Below are 24147 nucleotides of genomic sequence, written 5' to 3'. Positions count from 1 at the left end.
CATCACATCTTCTGTATTTAATGCATGTAGAAGTAGAAAATGATGAATTGTGGTCTTCTATGCAGGCATTCTAACAATCTAAAGAGACTTGCTAACCATCCAGCAGCAGCTTTGTCTCGGCAAGTGACACAACTCTCTACTAACAACCAGGGCTGTTTCAAGACACTCTGGGGGACCTAGGCAAGAGGCACCTTGGTAAGCCTTATCTTGCAGCGTATTTGACAGGAATACGGCGTCTGTGACCCCCGTTCAACCCACAACTAGCAGGATTTGCCTTTGGTTTCTGCTGCTGGTTGAAATCTGTACTTGCATAGCGTGCTGAATGATTTGTTTTGCTTGCCCAAGAGGGTGAGTGTCCATGCACCGTTGCGCATGGACACTCACCCTCTTGTGATTGGACTTTGAACTAATCCCACAGTAGTGGTACCGTAGTACTACGGTACTCCAACAATGCTAGCACGGGTGGCAACCAATCATGCGGGACATGGTCTCAATTTGCGTGATGCGTGAAAAGAGACAGAAATGCTGTACAGTCCCGCACCGTGCGGGACGTCTGGTCACCCTACTTAGCCACTCGCAAGCAGCAGCTAGTAGGGGGCCCCATTAGGGGGGATTCCAACGTGTTGTCGTTGTTGCAGTGTCTATAGGGGTTCCATCATATTGTCATTGATATGGACCAATGTCAGCCATTTCTGGGGGCCCCCCTCCAGCTCGGGGCCCTAGGCAATTGCTAGTTTGCCTGTCCGGGTGCGACGACCCTGCTAACAACTGACTCCCATAAGGAATGGGGCATTCCTTGGTTTAACAACTACAATCAATCAATCAATTTTATTTATAAAGCCCAATATCACAAATCACAATTTGCCTCACAGGGCTTTACAGCATACAACATCCCTCTGTCCTTTGGACCCTCACAGCGGATAAGGAAAAACTCCCCAAAAAACCCCCTTTAACGGGGGAAAAAAACGGTAGAAACCTCGGAAAGAGCAACTGAGGAGGGATCCCTCTTCCAGGACGGACAGACGTGCAATAGATGTCGTACAGAACATCTATTGTTGTAATAACTGACTCAAGTTGCAATCCATTATAGGCCTACTACATGTTACTAATAAAAGTAAGAGCATCACTCTAATGCTTGATTCACAAATGTCTGCAGGGTCAAAGTGGTGTCAAACCATTAGACATAGCCCTTTACCAGAATCCCCTGTGGTGGGTTTTTGCCTGTCCATGCACAGCCAACATTTCACCATGCTGTAGACGTAAGTTTTCGATACACTCCCCACTACATTTTAGAAGAATATTGGTTTGCTGTGAGGAGAAACTGCACAGAGTTTAAAGGATACAAATGTTTCCTTGTCATGATCTTGCTTTAGCCTATCACTGTGCAACCATCTAACATAACTGAGCCTTAACTGCCCAACACATTATGGTCAGGTGTTAAAACAATGTGTTGAGTTTTGGAGAGAGTTATTAAATAAAAGGGGTATAGATTCCAATAAAGCTTAACAATTTAAAGTTACATCCTGCATGTAACTTTAGGACTAAGCAAGTAAACAAAGTTGGTCTGAGGAAACAACATGTTTTCAACAAGACTAGGTCAAACCCAGTATATGGCTGGACCATGTATGAAACACTAGAGGGCTTTTAATTTTTTACAGGAAGTGACGACATTCACTCAGACACTTTGCCCTACCTGTTATAGTCCAGCCAAAAAAATTCAAGTGAATACATCTTAAAATTAAGAACAATTCACTTAGATACACTCACACAGCAAAAGGGACCTGCTTTCTCTGGAGCAGTTGTGGAGGCTGTGCAGCCATCGGCCAACATTGGAGCCAAGTTCCAGCAATAACAATAGTTTGGAAAACGTCCTATGGGCAAACTGATTAATTGGCTGACCTCTAGTTACGGGTTCTCACTGAGGTGGCAGCACTCATTCTGATGTGTTATTTTCACTTTCTCCTCATAACATTGGCAGCACCCAATCTCACATTGTAACACGTTAAATTCGGTAACATTAATAAATTATTAGACTCGTGTGTCAGCTGATACGACTGTTCCTCAATCAAATTTAGGTGATCCTCTATTGTCTTGGTCCAAAACTGCCATTTCGACCACAGCTGGCTAGTTAGCTAGCTTGCTTGCTAATTCCACTTTGCTATGGTGAAATCAATGATATTGGTGAGCAGTTCCCAAAAGTGATGGATGGGGTTAAGGTCAGAGATCTGGTTTCTTTCATGAGGACATTGTCATGCTGAAACAGCAGAGGGACAGACACAAACTGTTAACACAAAGTTGGAAGAAAACTATTGTCCAAAGTATCATTTTATCACCAGATTTTTCTGCAATGGAGGTACTGTATGTGGCCAAATCGATGAAAAACAACCCAAAAGTACACACAGGTATGTGGACAGTGGTTATATGCAATCACATTAAACACATGTATACATAAACATCAGGCACACGCAGAGATGAATAGAGTTATTTAGTCTTTCTAAAGGGAGAGATAAACATGCTGAGAGAGAACCAGGTATAAAGAGAGAGACAGACAGACAGACAGGTGGTCAGACAGGCAGCCATGAGGTTACTTAGTGTTTGAGTTCAATACTGACCCAATACACTGCTACCAGCCTGGCGTCACCAGCACTCTGTGTGTGTGTGTGTGTGTGTGTGTGTGCGTGTGTGTGTGTGTGTGTGTGAATGTCTGGCATCACTCAGACAAGCCACTTGTCCAAAACACAATGTGTGTGTGTGTGTGTGTGGGGGGGGGGGGGGGGGTGATTGATTTAGGTGGAGCCATGGAGGTAGAGACACAGAGTTGTTACATTTTCAGCCAAACTGCAAAATCAATGCAAAGTGGATCTGAATAAAAGGAGTAGAGGAGTAGACACTGCTTTCATCCAATATGTGTGTGTGTGTGTGTGTGTGTTTGAGTGTTTGTGTGTGTGAGACCCAGCTGGTAACCCACGGCGACAGAGCACTGTCAGCCATTACAGCTCCAGCGTCTCCGCAGCGACCATTAACGATAATGTTGTTGTTGCCGTGGCTACAAATACACTCGTTCCACTCCATTTTCATTTGGAGAGAGAGAGGTAGAGAAAGAGAAATGGAAGAATAAGAGGAGTAAGATGAGAAAGAAAGAAAGAAAGAAAGAAAGAAAGAAAGAAAGAAAGAAAAAAAGACGTTTAAATATTTCTCTCTTCTGCGGCCCCCTCCATCTGTTTCTTGTCTTAACCTCAGTGTGATTCAGTGTACATTTACACAGTCCAGTAGAAAGACTGGAAGGCCTTCAGCAGTTACAGTTATGGCATCTAGTCCAGTCATCATTCTGAGTGCCGAAAATCATTAGGAGTCAATTTGACACTCGTCATATTGACTCACTGATGTACTTTGATATTTCCATTGGTGAACAGTACCGATGTTTATGAGGCACGTCTACAAGCAGAGGAAAGATGGAATGGCTGGAAGAGAAGACGAGTGCTGGCATTTTTCAATCTTTCACTTCCTATGGACAGGGAAAAGTAACCTGACTCGCCATCACTGAACAGGTATGTCACTACTGGATGACTCTGCAAAACCTTGTTCCGTAACCCTACTTTACTTGTGTATCGCTCCTTTTACCCTGTGGTTACCACTGTAATTATGATAACAAAGGACCCCTTAACAAAGTAGTCATTTTAACCTAAACCCCAATGTTTCTGTTTCTGTTTCCGACCAAATCATGACCTTACCAAATCAGTTTTGTGCCTAAACTTGACTGAACTCTAGCCATAGATTTGCTGATGATGTTGTACTGTTGATAGGGAATCCACATCCTACAACACTTCTATCTGTAGTTGTAGAGTTTGCCAGCCCTAAATGTTGTTGCTGCCAGGAGCCCTGGAAGCTGGTGGTGGTGGGGCACCTTAACATTGTGAGACAGACATGGATGAAAATGGGCAAATTATCAATAAAAAGTGCGTTTATTTTTGGCCACTTGGGAGCAGCACAGCAAACTGTAAACACACAATTGACATAATATTGCTTTATAAAGCTGAGCCGAACTAAAATAATAAACCAAAAAACAAAACACTGAGAGAAAGACACCGAACGCTCTGTAGAACTGAGGGGAACTCAGTTTACATTCACATTACACATACTGTATTCATTGTTTATATAATTAAGCAATATCACACGAGAGGGAGTGATGTTGTACTGTGACATCGTCACGGCTGTGATTCGGTCGTAGGCACGAGGCCACAGGCCGAGTGCCGAAGACAGTCACTTGAGTGTGATATTGCTTTTATACAACAGTTCAACAGTTAAATAAGCAAGGCTGATTAACAAATGTTGAAAAATGAGGACAAAATAGAGCAAGGCTGATTAACAAATGTTGAAAAATGAGGACAAAATAGATAATTTAAGCATTTTATTTGTCTCCCGCCAACAAAAATAGTTCCCTCAGGACTCCGCTGTCACCGTTGCTATGTAACGCAGACATGGTGCGCCAGGCACTTACTCTTTATACACATTTATCTGCCCGTTTCCATTAATTGTGCAGCCGGTGAAATAAGTCTCTGGTGACTGCATGGTGGACTGTCGCTTCACAGGCACAGCCGACTCTGCCTTCTGATCTGACAGTATGTTGCTTTTCTCCAAGTCATTGAGCTCCGCTGATGAAACACTGACAAACCTGGATGTGTGCTCAGATGGATTCAGCTTCTCCTCTCCCTCATCTTCCTCTGATGACCATTCATAGTTCAATTCAAAACTTATTTTAGGAAATAAATCCATATTTTTGGCTGTTTGACAGTGGATGAATTAATTAGCCTACAACGCAACTGCTGACCTAACTGACACTAACCGTCAGTTTTGATTTGATTGTTGATTGCAATCAGCTGTGAGGCGGAGTGATACATACACAGTGAAATAACCGTGATGTTGTACTCCAATATCATCACGGTTTTACTGTCTCTCGACCAGTCAGATTGCAGGGCCGGAACTAACTGGTGTATAATACAATATAAAAATATTAATTGCTGCAGCTGTAAGTATTTTTCAGGAGGAGCGGGAGGTTAAGATTTAAAAACTGGAGCTTTATTATATTTGACAGACTGTTTAAAGCTGTACTTGGTAACTTTTAGAAAAACAACTTTTTCTTGTATTTGCTGAAACTTTCACTGTATCCACACAGTAGTACCACAAACAGATAATGTGTAAAAAAAAATAAAAAAAATAAAGAATGAAACGTGAGAGATTCCAGAGAAGAATGCATCGCAACCAACGGAAAACAACCAATCAGAGCTGAGGAGTCTTTAACACAGCTGTCAGTCATATCAATCACTGCTCATGAAATGCGGTCAAAATGTCAAACTAGGCAGCGCTAATCGAATATGAATCAAGGCCCTGTTACTGCCTTGTCTATTTCTAACCTCATGAGAAAGTGACCCGCTGGGTCAGTGACCACCTGATGGATCAAACTTTAACAATTTAGAGCAAAGAGTACACTAAAATATGTTTCTGAAATCATTTTAAGAGAGAGAAAAAGGCAATTCAGAAACAGAATCTTGATTTCATATTTCATATATTCTTGCAAATGCCATTAGAAGCATTATGTGGATGAGGAAGAGCATGATTTATTTTACAGACTATCTGCCTCATTTAATACTGTGTGGATGCAGGGACAGTTTCAGCAAGCTTCAAAATTGTACTGAGCATAAATATGAGGTTCAGAATTCTCAAAGCCAAGATTTTGTTTATAATTAATCAAACAAACACATAAATCCTTAAATCTAAAACCATAAATCTTTATCTAGAATTGAGCCATTGTGACATCTGACTGATTCTGACAGACTGTGATGTCAGAATTGTGCATGTAGGGACTCTGACAGTTCGGGAAATTGGATGTGACGGTAAGGATTATATCAGAAAGAAAGTCACCCATATAGAAATAAATGCTAAATGTGAGAGAGAAAACATTTGCCTCCTTGAACTTCCTTTTAATCTGCACCTTATTCTACCTGTTTTAACAATTCACTTTCCTGTTGTTGTACACTCAGCTCCTGAGTGAACATCTTGTGATATAGCACTAAGGGGAAAATTGAACCGACCTCAGACAAGCACAAAGCAAAATGAAGTCAATATCTACTTTCCTCTCATAGGGAATGGTTTTGTGTTTCCTAGGTTGAATGAGAAAGGAAAGGAGATAATGCCCCTGAAGATATGAAGATACTTCCAGGTCAGTTTACCTAATTAGGAAAGTTCCTAATCAAAAAAGACCCTGGTCACATGTGGTTGTAAGCGTGCAGGCGAGTTATTGCCCGAGGCAACACAGAACAGCAGGGGATTGATGGAGGAAGTGAGGTTGTTGCTCAGGAAGACAGGCGCTGATTAGGAAGGTGACTGAATGATTAGGGAGCAGGCAGGAACCTCCTGCTCTGTATCTCACACACAACTTTGCTCTCAAATTCATACACACAAACACACACACAGGGTTACGCAGCGCTATGGCTCCATAGAAAGCGCAGTGGGGCGATAACACTTGGCGTAATGCCCCTTTAAAAGGCAATAACAACCACAATAATCACCTTCCTCCATCTCTATTCGTCTCCATCTTGTTAAAAATCTCCTCTCTCGGCTTGTTTTCACACTTGAAGTTGCCGTTTTGAATTTCTCCTGAAGCTGTAAAAGGTTAGCGAGCACTCGCAACTTCTGCCACATTTAAAAAGCAGTAATGTTGGCAGTAATTACCTTCCTGCCTCGCTGTCTGTCTCCACACAGTCACAAGCCTCTCTAATCGCCTCCTTCACCTCTTCTGCGTGATGTGTTGATTCGATTTGGAAGTTATAAAAGGGCATGTGTGTAGTTTTTAACAGTGTTTAAAAAGCAGTAAAATCAACACTGATTACTGTCTCTATAAAATCGCAATGTACTCAGTTTAGAAGATATTCCCAAGCTGTAAAAAGGAATTATCTGGACATTTAGAACAACAGAAACATTAATGGTAACTCACTGTCTTTTTCCTTTGTGTCTTTCTGGTTAAATGTTTTTTATTGCCTCCGAAATGTTTTCACTGAGCTGTGCAGAAAATGTCGAGAATCATGAAGTGTAAGATAATAACAATTACATAGAATTTTACTAAAATCAGTTCAGTTAGATTTGAATTATGAAATATAATGTACACACTGTAGCTCAGGCAGAGCACAATAGTCATACATACATCAGCTGATTGGTTATCAGCCCTGTCATTAATGCTTCATCATCAGTAGCTCATTCATCAGCAGATGACCAGTAACATCATAAACATACAGGTGGCATGGAACAATCTCTTAGCATTAGCATATAGCCATCAAGTGCATATTTGAAGGGGGATTCCAGTAGTTTTTAACCTGCACCCTATTTTCCCATGTTTTTGTGCCCAACTGACTTGTGGGAAAAACAATTTTTTGAAAATGATCCAGTATTGACAGAGGGGGCTGCAGCTGGCAATGGCAAATCAGGCTACAAAGTAACTACTTGAGGCAGATGTGTCCCATCAATTTCTGTCCATTAAAAGTGCTTGTTTTGCCACTAACAGGCTCAGTTATGCTATTATTAGTGTCTTAAAACCCTACAGAGAAACAAAACATTTTCCATACCTTTCACTTGTCTGTTTTGTGTCCAAGTATCACTAAAGTAGAAGTGCTGTTCTAAAATATTATGAGCGGTGACTTATTGTAGGAAAAAAACGATGGAAACCCAAGTGACAGTTGGAGAGAGGAGTGCCAGGGCTGGAGTTGAGTTTGAGTAAAGAAAGTGGAGCATACTCTTATCTATTTCATAACAAGAGCTTTTCTTTAGGGAGAGTTGGACACAAACAGACTAGAGCAAGTGAAAGGTACAGAAAACATTTAATTTGTATCTTGGGTCCTATTTGTAATATTGTCAGACACTCATAATGGCAATCTGAGCCTGTTAGTGGCAAAAACAAGCACTTTTAATGGATAGGATAGGATAGGATTCAGGTCCAGTTTCCTTTTGAGACACTTTTATACAATTTGAGTCAAAAACATTACAAAGTCAGCTTGGCACACAATTTTCAACCCACTCATGGAGTAAGCTAGCTACAGCTGAGCAGATGACTGTGATGGCTAGAAGTGAGAAGCTGCTGTTCTTCTCCTCTTTGAGAAATCAAAGACTCATTGTTTCAAAAACAGCTAAGAATTTCAAATGGTCAACCCACCAATACTTAAGTATTTTTGTGGAGTATCTGTATTTTGCTTCAGTTTTTTTATATGTTTCTCTTAACTTTTACCTTTACTCCACTACATTTTGTAAATAAAATATATGCTTTTACTCCCATTCATTTCTATGTAAAAGTATTTTACTCCAGTTTCACTGCAGTTTCTATCTATTTCTGTGTTGTCAACATTTTTATTATTTTGTTGCTCCAAAATAAAATCAGGTAAATCAGTGGTTTTAGCTTGCAAGTTCAGAGTTTAATCACATAATCACAAATACGAAAAAGTATTCTCAACGCCGCAGTTAAGTTTCAGTTTCTAGTCAGGTCCAGGCTGCATGTCAGATTATATGCTGCATGCTACCTTCCATTTGACTATAGAACGACTTCATAATGGGAGAAGAAAAATGGCGTCCCACAGCAGAGAGGGCGAGTAATGATTCAAGGAGGTAAAGGCTTGTGACAGGTAACTGTGTGGTGACTGCTCCGCTGCAGTAGGTCAGTCCCTGGAGGTCAAAGGTTTTCTTTCAATTCTTTTTGTTGTACTTGATAACATTTAATATAATAAAATTACTTTAGTATGTCTTTCACGCACTTCATCCACCACTGCTAGAATGGAAAGCTTGAGAAGTGCGACGGTAAGTTTACCTGTAGCACCAGGTTCATTCTCATAATCATTTTTGTGATTCTCTCCATTGATTTTTTTGACTGTAGGCGGTCGAGCAAGCTGTAAACAACACTGACATATTATAACCTTATATACAGTGCAACCCTCTATAACCTGATGCTGCAGGGGGGGCTGCAGATTAGATAATACTAATCTGTGGGTTTGTCACTACAAGCAACCTCTTGCAACTTATCTGCTGTCATTTAATTGATTGTTGAAGCTGGGCAACAAGCTAATGTTTTCATTTCTGATTAATCTGCTGATTATTTTCTCGATCAAGCAACAAATTGTTTGGTTTAATGTCAAAGATAAAGAAAATGAGCTTAGGCAGTAGTAGCGAAAGTGAAGACATCTGAATCCTTGTGAAGCCTATGGGTATCTTCTCTACCAGAATATAAATACGCATTTTAGCATTTCATCTTTGTTGGGGGACAAATGCACGAGTTTTAAATATTGAGAGGGACGTGTTCCCTGTGTCCCCTCCAAAATCCACTCCTATGCCCCTGTTTGTCTGAGGTCACCAGTCTGATACTATTAGACCGTGCAGAGCATTGCTCAGCGAACACATGGCAAAATGAATGAATCGCTCAGCTAATTAAATCAGGATTTTTGGTCCAGGAGGACATTCAGTCCAAAAGAGTTTGACAGCATGCTGCACTTTGTCTGCTGAGTCACACAGCAGGGAAGACACTAAGACTGAGAGCTTTTAGTGCTATGGCCAAATGACTGACCATCACTCATGCCAATAAAATTTTGAATGGACCTGAACTGAGAGATGAAAAGAGAGAGTACTACTGAACACATAAATGTGTTAACAAAGCACTGACTGAGTGCGCACAGCTGGGACAACACAAGCAAGCAGGTAAAAAAAGGTTCCTGGCAAACTCATAGTGTAGACGTGACTCAAGGAAATATGTCCAGCCGTTTGTTTTTTGTATGGAGATATTACATTTTAATGTGAGCTTTAGAGGTCCTGGAAGGTGGATTTTGTCCCAATAACATATCTTATCTTTACCCCTAACCCTCATTTTATAGTTTCATCTTGCCCCTTGAAACACAGTTACGAGAGGCAGTGGTTGAAATCTTTCCCTATGACATGGGGCAACCCTTTAAGACCCCGATATGTTATCGGTCAGTGTATCATCAAACGGTTCGTATGATAGTCTACGAAATGTACACACAATGGTTCGTATGATATCCTAGCACCCAATGAATGACATTATGTAGCATTTAGTTCCACACTTGACTTAAAGTTACAGAGATTAGGTTTAGGGAAAAAAAAAAAAAAGTTTAGAAGTTTCATGCTATCAATCAATCAATCAATCAAACAAGTCATCAAATAAAAAACAACACTGCTACATTACCAGACCACTAGTGGTGCTCTGTAGGCTAATGTTAGCAACTGTACTAATGGGACACCCTAACCCTAGACGTGAATGTGCAAAACAGAGGGCTAAGGGCCGTGTGGTAAAGGCAAGGGGTGTATTAGGATTGGGCCTTTGTTAAACAGCACCACAATAGCTGTTTCTCTGTCTCCAGTCTTTATGCCAAACTAAGCTAACCAGCTGCTGGTGGTAGCGTCTTATTTACTGAAACCCACTGGAGAGTGGAATCAATCTTGTCTCAGTCTCAACAAGGAACAAATACATATTCCCCAAAATGTCAAAATATTCCTTTAAAGCTCATTTGAATTTGACTGAGACAGACAGAGGGCTCCTATAAGACAGTTCCAGTTGACTCCACCCTGTAAATCCCTCCACCTGGACTTGCTGTGTGTGTGTTGTAAATCTTTCTGCAGTGAATTTACGGCCCTCCATTCACACATTTAACTCCACTACTGTAGAGTGCACTGCCGCCTCACAGCTGTCTGTCCGTGAGTGTATGTGTGTGTGCATGTTTGTTCTGAAGGTGAAACTCAGTATGACGCTCTATATAACAATGAAATCACTTTGTTTCCATGGAAACAAACAGGAAGAGACAGAGGAGGGGGGAGCAGGTTAAGGAAACTAGAAGTTCAGTTTAGTTTAAACTATCTAATAACAAAGGCAAAAATAGCTCATAAATATCATTGAGTGTGTATGTTTATGCACAGTGTGTCCGAGTGTGTCGCAAGCGTGAAGCTGCAAGCTGCTGGGCTCAGTGTGTATGTGTATGTGTGTGTGTGTGTGTGTGTGTGTGTGTGTGTGTGTGTGGTAGCAGCAGATGTTAGACCTCTCAGATATATTATTCCACAGAGACCGAGACAAATTCAAATGAAGAGAGAACAAAGAGAGACACAGAAAGTTCACGTTAGTCTGGATTTTCTCTCAATTTCAAATTAGCTTTATTAATTATAATTAAGACCATAATTAAGAGCCAAAACAGGTTTCGGTTACAAGGCGAAAAAATGAAAATAAAATTTAATAGATACTTTTCAAATTACAAATAAAAGAAAAAGTAAATAATTTCAATAGTTTATATATTTACTGTTAAGTTTAGGTCCCCAACATTAAAAGGGAAAAACAACAGTATAAAACTGTCGATAGGTTGTTGTTTTTTTCTCCACTGGTTGAAGACAATAATTCAACTGTACTTATTATCAAGAAGTAAAATTAAATTAGATAATAAAATAGCCATTTTTATATTCTAACTTTTCCTGTTAAACTATAGTCATTTTCTCATGTCTGTTCTGCCCACTTCTCAAATTCATGTGAGGTGACGCTCAATGAATATTGCAAAAATCTTTTTTGTTTTGTGTATAAGAGTGTAAAAGCTTCCCTCTTCATGGGAAAATGTTAATCAGCTTAAAATGATTTATGTGTGCCCATAACTTTCATGTTTCACACCAAGGTATTTCTGCACCAAAATACTCTACTGTTCCTTTAAGTGACATTACCAATAGGAAATTACATCATTTAAGAGTTTGAGGAAGACAAATTAAAATGCTTTGTTTTGATTTTCTTTTAGAACATTTTGGCACATTTCTTTCACAACCTTCTCTGTTAATCATAACTTATCCAGTTCAGTAAAAAACAATGGCTTTTCTCAGCAGTGGTCCCACAAACCCACATTTGTTGGCTAAAAAGCCACTGGAAACACAGTGACAGGGTGCTAAGAAACACTTACGTTTGGTGGCTAAGAAGCTGCTAGAAATGCTTCCAACGTTGCGCTAAAAACAACCGTCTTAGTTGTTTGTTGTACTTGAACAGTGGTCTGCAGCTTGGCAGGCATCACCTATGTGACATCTCTTCACCCCCCAATAACAAAGTCAGCTCATATATTATGACTCTGTAGAAAAGTTGATATGATACTTATGAAATGTACAAATGTAACATATTCATTGCAGAACAGAACAATTTTAGTCTGGCGGCTGAGCTGACATGAGGGTTAGGTGTAACTGTAACTGTAATAGTAGGAGCAATAGAGGAAAATTGATGAAATAAAACTCCAGACGCTCGGTACAGTTTCATGTATTGTTTATCCTTGACTTGTGACATGCTTCAACAGCTGCTGCCACATTAATGTTCGGGGTTTTTTTTCTCCAAGCTAATATTAATTTCGTTATGGTCTGAGCATGTGTTGTGCTGGTTTTTAAAGGGACTACAAATGTATAGCAGACAGCTTGTGTTTCAAACTGGGGGTTTGAAAGATGTCGGCATTTACCAGGGATGGTTAATTAAAAGACACTTGAATTGCATTATGGGAGATATAGTAAGTGTCAGGATCCCTCAGCCTCTGCTGCACAGAGCTTGACATTTTTTTTTAAAACATGCCTTTCACAAGTCCAGTGACTTTGTGGGGTGTGTTAGAAAATCAATGGCTTAGAAGAGAATTGTGAAGTGTTTCCCTGGCTCTACCGATTTGTGCATTTGGAATCATTCCTGTTCTCTCTGCCCTGTGTACTACATTTGCTCATTCAAAGTATTATATGTACAACATGGTGCCCTCAAAAGAACAATTACAACAGCGAAAAAAGTGAATTGTCAAAAATTTACACATAAGATATTTTGCATTTAAAACATTTCTGAGAATAGAATGTTCAGCACCAACACAAACATGAATAAAAGTGGGTTGTTAACAAATAAATAATCGTGTTCCCTAACCCTAACCTCACACTGACCTCTGACTGCAGTCACAACCTCAAATTCACCCCTGCTGAGGTGGGGATGGCGTGGCGGGGGGTAGACTTCCACGTCGTGGAGGTTACAGAGAGTTCACACTCTACCTGTCGTCATGGCGACGGCTGCTTGAGGAGACAGGAAGTAAACAACAGTGTCTGATCAGTCTGTTCACTCGTTTTTTTCACTGACTGAAGAAATCAGGAGACAATTAACAGGAAGAAATAAAGGATGAAACAGAGAGTTTAAATTCCAACAATCTGAGTCAGAATTTAGTAAAAATGTACAAATAATCCTGTTCCTGGACTCTATCCTGTCCTCACACTTTCTCGCCCCTGGCTGGTTTCTCTCACTCTTTGACCTCTTTACCTCTTCCCATCATCTCACCCTCACTTCCAGGGTCAGGCAGAGGTCATGCTGCATGAGATGTGTATAAGTCAGTATGTCTGTGCACCACTGCCTTATAAGCGAAGGACATTGCTGTGCATTCTGCAACTTTCTCTGCCCAACAGATGCTCATGTAATGAAAAATACCAAAGCTGTGCTCACTGATCTGATCTGATCTCATTTTCTTCAGCTCACATGCAACTTGAAAACACAGACTGAGTCCTGCCCCCTTTCAGACTTAAGTCTCAAAAAAGACTACACTTGATCGACTCTTGTGTGATCAATTTCAACAACTGAAACAAGTTTAAGCAGCTTTAGAAGAGGTGGATTACAGGTCTGATACCTTTGATTACACTGGCTTGTTCACATGCTCATCATATTGTAACAAATTTTACATTTGCTGTTTTACTGGGCTTATTTTTGACCTCAGTAGAAAACACTGATAACAACGATACTAGTTACGAACAAAACAACAATAATGGTGATGCATTTTTTTTCTCCAGTAAACATATGTATTTAATACATTTTAAATATCAGTTAGGGTTGCAACAGTGTGAGATAACCACAATACCATCTCAGAAACGGTTTCACAGTATCACATTATTACAGAATTTATATTATTTTCAGTCAGAATGACCCCTAAAAGAATGAAAACAGAAGGCTAATCATTGGTTGAACAATTGTTTTATTACCATTATTAAAACCTGAAACCATTTTGTTAATGGAAGTATTGTAAAAAGTCTCCCTTTTGAAAATAATTTAGAGAAAGGGGAGATTCTCCGTCCAGTTGGATTTTTTTCAATATCGTCGATCAGCAAATATACACTGTACAATAACCATCAGCTTTTATATCATTGTATACCTTAAAACCGGTATATAGCTGCAACCCTAATCTCAGAAAACATTTTATCTGTACAAACACTGAATAATCCATGGAATGTATGATTATTAGGTTCCAAATTAACAAAACATGCGGGTAACAAAATTATTTTTAGGATAAATTATATTCTAACTTAAATATATAAAACCGTTGTAACAAAACCAAGCAGCCATATAATAAGATACATAATTTATTCCTGTTTATTCCTGACAACGTATAAGTGCTAAACATTTCATATTTAAACATTAAATATTTATTTACTACCAGTTAATATATATATTTTATCTGTATCAACACTTGTTACCAGTATGTTTTTAGATTTCTATTTTGACTGTATCAATCAAGTATCCTATTAAGGCTGTTGTTTCTATAAAGATATGCTTAATTTGGGGGGAAATGTATCACACATATTGCTGATCACAGTGAGTTATGTTTAATACAACAACACAAGTTGTTTACTACATTCAACAAACAAATACTTTCAATAGAAATATATAGAAATGCTGGCACAGTGATCAAGGTTCATTACTCCATCTGCTCTGGGACTGTCCAGCTGTTAAAACACTCTGGTTACAAGTGATATCCCTTATGTCAGAGTTTTCAATGTTAATTTCCCATTTTGTCTCAAAGCCTGCTGCTAAGCCTGAAACCAGACAATAGTGTTAGAGTCACTGTCGACCAGCTCGGGACATATGGCTGTCTATCTACTAAACTTTAAAACTGGAAGCAGCCTGCTTCTCGAGGGATTTGTGGCTGGAGGAATGCCTGGACTTGCTGAAAATGGTTTGATAAGGGTTTGGAAGACTACTACACTGTCTGGACATTCCTGAAATAGTAGCTTGCTCCCAATTGAGAAGGCTTGGATATAAGAATGTACAAGATCTTTATTTGTTATCTATTGTTTTGTTATGCAGTGTTTTCTTTTTATTTTCCTTGTTAAATGTGTCTTATAGTTTATGGCTATATATTTTTTTCTTTTTCTCCATTATACATAACTTTAACTATATCTCATAGTTTTCTTCAGTAGATGGATTTTGCTCAAACTCCATTTTTGGCCCCAGTAATGACACATCCCATTGGAGCTGTTGTTATGTCTATGCTCTAGTAAACATACAGTATTTTGGTATTTTTCCCAGTAGACATGTATTCTGTGCAACACTCATTCCTCCGGGGTGCACCACAGATCCCCACAGGAAGTCAGTCCTGCCTGTGACCATCAAACTTTTTAACTCCTCCCTCAGTGTCAGACACAATCAGTTAATAGACTGGTGCTTTGACTTTTTTCTCCTGTCAGCAGCTATTTATTTATCATTTATCTTTTCAACTGTGCAATACTGATTTAACAGTACAATAATTATGTGCAACACTGTCTTATTAACATATGATGCATGTATTTGTACAAATTTCTTATTCTTATTTCCATTTCTTTGACACATTTTTTTTTCAATATAATAATCCCATCTTTTGATCACAGTGATCTTACTGCCTGCAGCAACTCTGCTCTGTTCCTCTCTCTAACTGGGCTCTGTCTGTCTGGCTGATCTTTTGACCTCTGACCCCGTGCCTTGTCTCTGCCAGGATAACCAGCAGGGTTAACCTTGGCTCTGCAGCCTGCAGTCCCACTCCGACTCCCAGCTGTCAGTAAAAAAGCCTTCAGAGAATCACTTTTCTACCCAAATTCCCAGCAGCACATTTCAGCTGGCTCCAGATCTGCTGCTGCACTGCACCACTCATACACTGCACTGCCGAAGATGGCGTGATCGATCTGAATGACGCTGCTAAATGTTCGTGCTCCATCAGTCAAATGTTTTTTTCTGTCGTCAGTATCTCGGTGAAGGACTGGACAAGGTCACATCTCTGCATGGAAGGATGAGAAACACAAAATCGTCACATGTGGCCTTGAGGCGAAGGCTGACCAGCTGTCTCCTATATTATGTACTGACAGACACAAGTATCATCACGTCCCAAAATGTAAAATTGTTTGTGATTCTGACAGAATTTTTCACCTCTTCATCCCTGTAAAAGTTCCTAACATGAGACAGATCTGAGCGGGAATATCATAATCTATGTCAACACTTGGGCCATCACCTGTGATGAGAGCTCACAAGTAGACACTGTGTCATTTCAAGAGGGTCTGAAGCCAAAAAGGTTTTAGAATAACAGCACTTAACAGGCAAATAAGGAGAAAAACGTGCTTTGCAAGAAAAGAAAAAAGAATAAGACACATTTGTTTTGTTAACCAGCTCTTTACTTGAAAGTGAAGTGTAGGACCTGTTCTCAAGTTATCACATGATTAATCACATAAGTGCTCAGAGAAGAATACCAAGACATTTATATTCTTCAGAATAATCTTGACCTTGTTATTCTGCAAAAATAAATATGACTTAACTGTCTGAAAAAAGTAAACTTTGTTGTGTTTGAAATCTTTGATAATTCCAGTTGTGTTAAACATATTAAAATAAACTTGTACAGCACCTTTCTAGTCTTCCAACTAAAGCACTTTCACACTGCATGTCACATTCACACACTGGTGGCCAAGGCTACTGTACAGAGTGCCACCTGCTGCTCAGTGGCCATTCACAAACTGATGGAACAGCCATTGGGGGCACTCTGGGGTTCAGTATCTTGCCCGGAGATACCTTGACATGTGAACTGGAGGAGCCGGGGACTGAACTGCTGGTCTTGCAATTGGTGGACAACCTGCTCTGTCTTCTGAGCCACAGCCTCCCCAAACACTTCCAGAGTCGGAAAGAAATTCTGCTGCTGTTAGAAGGAGTTCATCAGAGAAAATACATAATGAAGAGAATTTTATGCCAAAATAACAGACAAAGAATATGCATATTAAGTGACTGCAAACGCAATCAACTTTATTCTTGCTGTTCTGCCTCTGACAGATTATTAAAAGAAACAACAAAACAAATAAAGACTGTTGTGTGACATTCCCTCAAATGTACATTTAGTGATACACAGCTCAGTCACCAGAAGAAAACGCTGGCATTGTACGTTTCTGCTAACCACAAATGCATTACATTTGTCTGTTTGATACTTATCATTTAAGTGTTTCTAAAGTGACGTAGTATATGAGCTGACTTTATCCTTGGGAGGTCGAGGGTATGGTGGATGGTGTGTCATCAAGGCGAGATGCCTGCCAAGCTGCAGACCACTGTTCAGATCAACAAAAAAACCTATTGCTATGTAGTGAGTTGTAGCTGCATTTCAAGGGATTTTTTTAGCCACCAAATGTGGGTGTTTTGTAGCAACCCATTTCTGTTTCTCCAGTGGGGACAGTAGCACAAAAAGCTTTTTTTCCCCCTTTTTTTTTGCAAACACATCACTGCTTTTTCAAGCAGGGTTTGTGTCCCCAAAACTGGGAAATTTAAGCCAAAACACAATCTTTTCCTAACCATAACCAAATGGTTTTTGTGCCTAAACCAAACCACAGGTTAACCACAGTGTTGTTGAAAAGTAAAGTGTGCGGGTGTGGGGGTGTGGGGGTTGAAGACACAAGCAAGCTACTTTTAAAGGGTGTCTCGTGATATTTTGGGCTTTTGCTATTCTCTACTAATCCCACAATATCTGTAGTTCATTTTGTTTCAGTCCTACATACACCACACTGCTGCCACAAACTCACTAGAGCACCAAACTGGTAAAAAATCTGCTACTGCTGATTGTGCAACATTTGTTAAAAACTACAGCGACCAACTGATTTAGGAAAATGCTTAGCCTTTAAAAACTACATATTAAAAAGGTTGTTTTTAAAAAAAATGTCTTTTAGGAGATTTATGTATTCAGTGTAACCAATGGCTGAAAGCTACAAACTGTGTAGGAAAGTCAAAAGTCAGGCATATTGGTGGTTCTGTTTTTTTAATGTGATTGCCAGTAAGAAAAAATATAGAATGCCAGCCTGTAATATAAGTCAAAAGAAATATGATGAATAGCTTTAATTCTTTATATATAAGGGTCCTGATCTTGGTGTCAGAATCAGAGATTTGCATGAGCTCTACCGTCTGTTGTGTTCAGACAGCAGTTAGTTTACAGAAAACTTATTGCTGTCCTGTGAAAACCATTTATCCCCCAAGTGTTAGCTTTTCACGAGTTAAGAGAAACAGCCCTGCTTTCAGCTTTGGGACATTTGTCAGATCCCAGTGGCTTTGTAATGTTTTATTTACATGAAGGAATCTTTGATTTTTTTCAACCTGCCCACCCCCTTCACTTTATGTGATACACTCCATGCCTTTCTCTGGACAGTGAAGCCATAATATTCTCATACTTGTGCTTTTGTGCTCGCCACCACTGAATGAATCACTGATACATTAACATGCAGTGGGCTTGTATGTAGCAGTTAATGTTTCTCTACAGTGATATTGTTTGCAGTTTGATGGGATTTTTATGTTTGTATTGTGCTATGGATTTCATGATGGCTGTATATAATGTAGGTAATGAGCCCATACAGTTATACTCACAGTTAATAATGACTAAATTACACAGTTTGGATGGAAAGTCGTCACTTCATTTCTGACCTGTTAAAGGTCAAATAATATCATGAAAATGAACTAGTCTTTAAAATATTGTAGTGTTTTTTTTAATCATTATGCTGCTAATATTACATAACAGAATTGTTTAACTGAGCAGACTGAAGGGGAGACTGCAGTTCACCTGTCAGACAGCAGGTGTCGCCTTGCATGTGTTTGTGTGTGTGTGTCTGCTGAGGTTTTGTTCTCCTTTGCTGGCACAATCAGCACAGATGGGCATGTGTGAGAGTGAGTAAGTGTGTGTGTGTGTGTGTGTGTGCATATATACACAGTCACATTCTATGTATCATTATTGTTATCTGAATTGTCTATACATTTATTTTAATATGTTGCTTATTCTGCACACGACATCTATTACATGTCTGTCCATCCTGAAAGAGGGATTGCTTCTTTGCTGTTCCTCCTGAGCTTTCTTTCATATTAATCCTTCTAAACGGTTTCTTGGAGGAGTTTCTTCTTATCCAAAGCGAGGGTCTAAGGACAGACAATATCATATCATGTACAGATTTTAAAGCCCTTGAGGCAAATTGTGATTTAAGCTATCAGGTTATATAAATAAAATTGACTTGGCTTGATGGTACATTATGCTGCATGCTTTTGAGTCTAACAACAGCACTGAATTTGTTCTTGCATGACATAATAACACCGGCGTTTGGGATGTGACTTTTGATGTCAGAGACCGACGAAAGAAGCCGTCCTTTCACATCGGCATAATATGCAGCCGGTCACCGTCATTATGTAATGGTGCATCACGAGAAAAGAGGCAGGACAAGAACATAGGTTTAGGGGGCAAAAGTCCGAGTAGGGTGGGTGGCCAGTGTATGGGTCCAACAACCACCGTCTTTAATGGTGCGTTCGTTTTGTACTCGGAGGTCGGAAATTCCCAGTTCCCAGTCGGAAGTTTAAACTCGAACGCACACTGAGATCGGATTTCCAACTCGGAAACTCGGAGCAACCGCATCAACCCCGATTTACGAATTCAAGATGGCTGCCGGTCACATACATAGTGAGTAAACACTCTGCTAAAGTACTGTTTATAGCAATTTTATCTTATTTGTTTTACATTAGGTCAGCCTCATCTGTGGCTGTCATCAGTTGGAGTGCATGATGGTTTTGAAGCTGTCTATAACAAAGGGCAACAAAGGCTTTCTTGCGGACGTCCATGTTTTTTTCCGACTTGTCCACCGTCGTCAACTGGAATGCAAAAACTGTTGACAACTTGGAGGTGACGTCATTCCCACCTCCGACTTCCGACCTCCGAGTACAAAACGAAAGCAGCATAACCCAGGAGGCCAGTGTTCATTTCCCGTTAGATTGTAAAGCCAAACCCAATCACATGTGTGTGTTGGCTAAATGTAACCATGTGTGTTTGTTGTTGAAGGAAACAAACATCAATTTGCAGTGTTGTACCGATGTAGTATGTTTATTTTGAAAGAAACTCTATGTAAACTGTACATTTCCTGTGAAAATGGAAGTGTATTCTCAAAACACAAAGTTTTTACTATGTGGTTCCATAGTGTAGAGGTTATCACGTCTGCTTTACACGCAGAAGGTCCTGGGTTCGAAACCCAGTGGAACCAGTTCTTTGGTGGATAGTTGTGGTTCAGAGATAGAGCTGAGATAAATGGTTGTTGTTCGGAGATAGAGCGAAAATACTGTAGAGAGATTGTTCACCAATCGGAAGCCAATGCTTTGATCTCAGGCTCCTCCATCCTACATGTCTAAGTATCCTTGCGGAAGATACTGAAACCAAAATTGCTCCAGTTGTTCCATTTGATGTGTAAGTGTGTTTAAAACTAAGTAGCAGGTGGCACCTTGTATGGTACCCTTGGCCACCAGTGTATGAATGTGTGTGTGTGTAAAAAGTGCCTTGAGTGGTCGGATGATTAGTAAGGAGGCTATACAAGTGCAGGTCCATGTAACAGGCTGAAGTTTACATGGCATGCGAGAGTGTCAACTATTAATGCACCCAGGGTACCTTGCATGTCAGATGTCAGATGTTCATGACCAAACATCAATATGTGATGATGTTGGAGTGAGAATGTGTTGGTCTCCTGGATCAAAGTCTTGTTTTGTTTGACCCATACACCTCCCCTTCTTCCTTCCACCCGATGATCACTTTCCGCTCTTTATACAATGTGTTGCTCTCAATGTTGAGCACTGCTGCAGAGGGGTTTATATTGGACTTAGCTGAAAGCCTGGTGTGTCTCATTAAGGTGCTAAAGGGTGCCTTTGACATGGACACCACATTCCGAGGGGTGTGACAAAGTGTCGGTATTTGACAACCTGAGAATTAGAACAGGCAGCTCCCATAAAAAGGACACATGCCAAGAGAAATCTTTCAGTCTGTGTCAAACTTGCTTAAATTTAGCTTTTCATGATTAAATGATGTTACTTCAGCAAACATACACCATCTATCTCTCTCTGTCTGATTGTGTATGTGTGTCGGCTGTGTTCATTACCACATGGTACGCACACATTTTTGATTTACCACTTTGGAAAAGCACCAAACTGTAAGACAGGAGAAAGAGTTAGAGAGACAGAAAAGTCTAATTAGTAAGTATTGTAGAGAGAGAGAGGGAGCTGAGGAGGAGCTTCCTCCCTAACGAGGTCTCATCCAGTGATTAATGTGTGAGAGTGTCTCTGAAATATTGATGAGCGTGTAATGAAGCAGAGCAGACAGACTCCATCGGAACACTGAGCAAAGAAAGACACAGACACATGGGTATGTAAGTGTTTGTGTGTGGATGACCTTTGACCTTCTCTTGCCAAGGAAGTAAAGAAAATTACATGGCCAAAAGTTTGTGGACAGTTGGACAATGAACATGCAATTATGACATCATGAGCCGCTATAACAGCCTCCACTTTTCTGGTTCCAGGTTTTCCAGCACATGTTAAGCCTGCTGCAGAAATTCTCTTTCATTCAGACACAAGCGCATCAGTAAGGTCCAACAATGGTGTTCACACTGATCAGGTCTGGCTCACAGTCAGTGTTTCAGTTCATCTTAATTTTGTTGGATCGGGTTGAGGTCTCTTAAGGTCTCTCTCTTAAAGTGTGTCATGAGATTAAATATCTCGGTCATTATATTGTCAATGATTTATCTGATGATAGAGATTTCTGCAGACAGTGTCGCAAGTTGTATGCACCAGCTAATATGCTTGCTCACAAATTTAGCATGTGTTCAGTTGATGAAAAGATTTTGCACTCTTTCCTGCTTTAAGTTCAATTTCAATTTGTAGTATGTTTATTTTGAAAGAAACTCTATGCAAACTGTGCTTTTCCTTTGAAAATGGAAGCGTATTTCGAAAACAGAAGCATGTACAGCATATGGTTCCATAGTGTAGAGGTTATCACGTCTGCTTTACACGCAGAAGGTCCTGGGTTCGAAACCCAGTGGAACCAGTACTTTGGTGGCCGGCTGAGGTGCAGCAGGTAGTGGGAAGATCAGTGGTTCGATCCTCGGCTCATCCGGTCTGCATGTCAAAGGATCCTTGATCCTGATGATGCTTCCATTGGTGTGTGAGTGTGTTAAAAACTGAGTAGCAGGTGGCATCTTGGATGCTAGCCTCGTGTATGAATGTGAATGCGACTTGTAAAAGCATTTCGAGTGGTCGGATGGCTAGAAAGGTATACAAATTTCATATTAAATTTACCATTTAATATGAAATCTTACATATCGATATATGTGCAGGCTCTCTTTCTCAGAGAATAGTATCATCCAGAACTTAGCCAACCCTGAGTTGAGCTCAGTTAGGTTTTCATCTAGCCACTGGCTCTCCAGCTTGTTTGTGGGTGCAGTTTATTGAATTTTGCTCATTTTTATGAATTTGTATAATGACGTGTTAGAAAGTTAGAAGAACACTATATAACTATACAGTGATATTTGTATGAAAACACAGAGGTGTATTAACTTGGGAGATATAGTGGGTTTTATTTTTATACCATTGGCAAGGTTCATCCAGCTCAGTTGCCAGAAAAAAATGCTGACATTGTACATTTCTGCAAACCACAAATACATATCGTATCAGTGTTTCTAAAGTGATGAAGTATATAAGCTGATTTTGTCATCAGGAGGTGGAGGGGAAGGTTGATGGTTTGACACCTATAGATGAGATGCCTGCCGAGCTGCAGACTGCTGTTCCAGACCAACAAAGTTTTTAAGTATCCCATCACTGTTTTCTTTTTTTTGTTGAGGATAGTGCCATGAAAAGTTTTTTTTTTTTTTTTTTTTTTTTTTTCTTTACCTCAGTCACGATCTTTTCCTAACTATAACTAAGTGTTTTTGTGCCTGAACCTAAGCACATGTTCATCACAGCATTGTTGAGATGTAAAAGAAGTTTCGGTGAACCTGTGGTTTTCATATAATGTACAATGCTAACATTTTTTTCTGGCAATTGGGTTGGTTCATCTTCAGTACTTAAGATTGGTTGTGCAGTGCGGGGTAAAGATTGAAAGATGTTAACGCTGTTATTTTTACTTTCTAATCCAATATTGAAGCCTGGCACTTTGTGAAATTGTACAGTACATGAGAACCAGTGGTGGAAGAAGTACTCAGATATTTCACTGAGGTAAAAGTAATATCTCAGTGTATAAACACTCTGTTACAAATTAAAGTCAGATCAGATTGAAGATCATTTTTAAATCGATCTGGATCTCTTAGAAATCACATTTTATTTTTTGATCAATTCATTTCTCATCTTATTGTTTCTAGCAGCTTAACTTATGCATACATAGAAGGACTACATGAGGTGCCCTCCTCTTGTATGAATCTAAATAGAAATGTGTGCCAGATACTGATAGTAGCTTTGCATAATGCTACAAGTACAGTGTGTTGTACCATTAAGATTTTCCTTCATTGGAACCAAGGCGCAAATATCAAAATCCACCCCAAACCAAAAGTACACACAGAAGTCTACATATAGTACATAGTATGCCTACTGCTCATGTATTGTGCAACAGTTTATATTGATACTTAATTATATTAATACAAATGTAATTAGTGATGTCATGGTGACAGATGTAGAATGACTGAGAGATTCAGGATGTCCTGGAAGTGATGTCGGAAAGCAGAAATACTGTTCAGCACTATAGCAGAACGCTGCAGGCTGGGGCAGGATGACAGTGTAATAACTAAAATAGCAGCTCTCTGAAAAGTTTGCAGATGATGATGTAGATTCAGGTTTCCCATAGCAGACTTCCACTGACATTTTTTGTTTATTTATATTAATATTCATACTTTTTATTTACCAAAATTATTTACATAAGCATGGATCACTCACTGAATGAGGCCTCAGGGGGTCAGGGGGGCCCTGTGTCAGGCCCTGTTAAAAATGATTGTTGTTAGCATTTCTCATTAAAGAAACACAGGACTCTATGTCTTTTGGTC

At 39.7% G+C, this 24147-nt stretch overlaps 2 non-coding genes across 2 annotated transcripts; both read left to right on the top strand.

The window, feature by feature from the left end:
• Positions 1–20267: 20267 nt before the first annotated feature.
• On the top strand, positions 20268–20340 carry trnav-uac (transfer RNA valine (anticodon UAC)). Its single transcript has one exon. It is a non-coding gene; the product is annotated as a tRNA-Val (tRNA).
• Positions 20341–22090: 1750 nt separating this feature from the next.
• trnav-uac (transfer RNA valine (anticodon UAC)) lies at positions 22091–22163 on the top strand. Its single transcript has one exon. It is a non-coding gene; the product is annotated as a tRNA-Val (tRNA).
• The last annotated feature ends 1984 nt before the right edge of the window (positions 22164–24147 follow it).

Source organism: Epinephelus moara, chromosome 18, assembly GCF_006386435.1.
Source record: "Epinephelus moara isolate mb chromosome 18, YSFRI_EMoa_1.0, whole genome shotgun sequence".
NCBI lineage: Eukaryota > Metazoa > Chordata > Actinopteri > Perciformes > Serranidae > Epinephelus > Epinephelus moara.
Note: the sequence above shows the minus strand (reverse complement) of the source record. Positions and strands in the feature narration are given on the sequence as shown.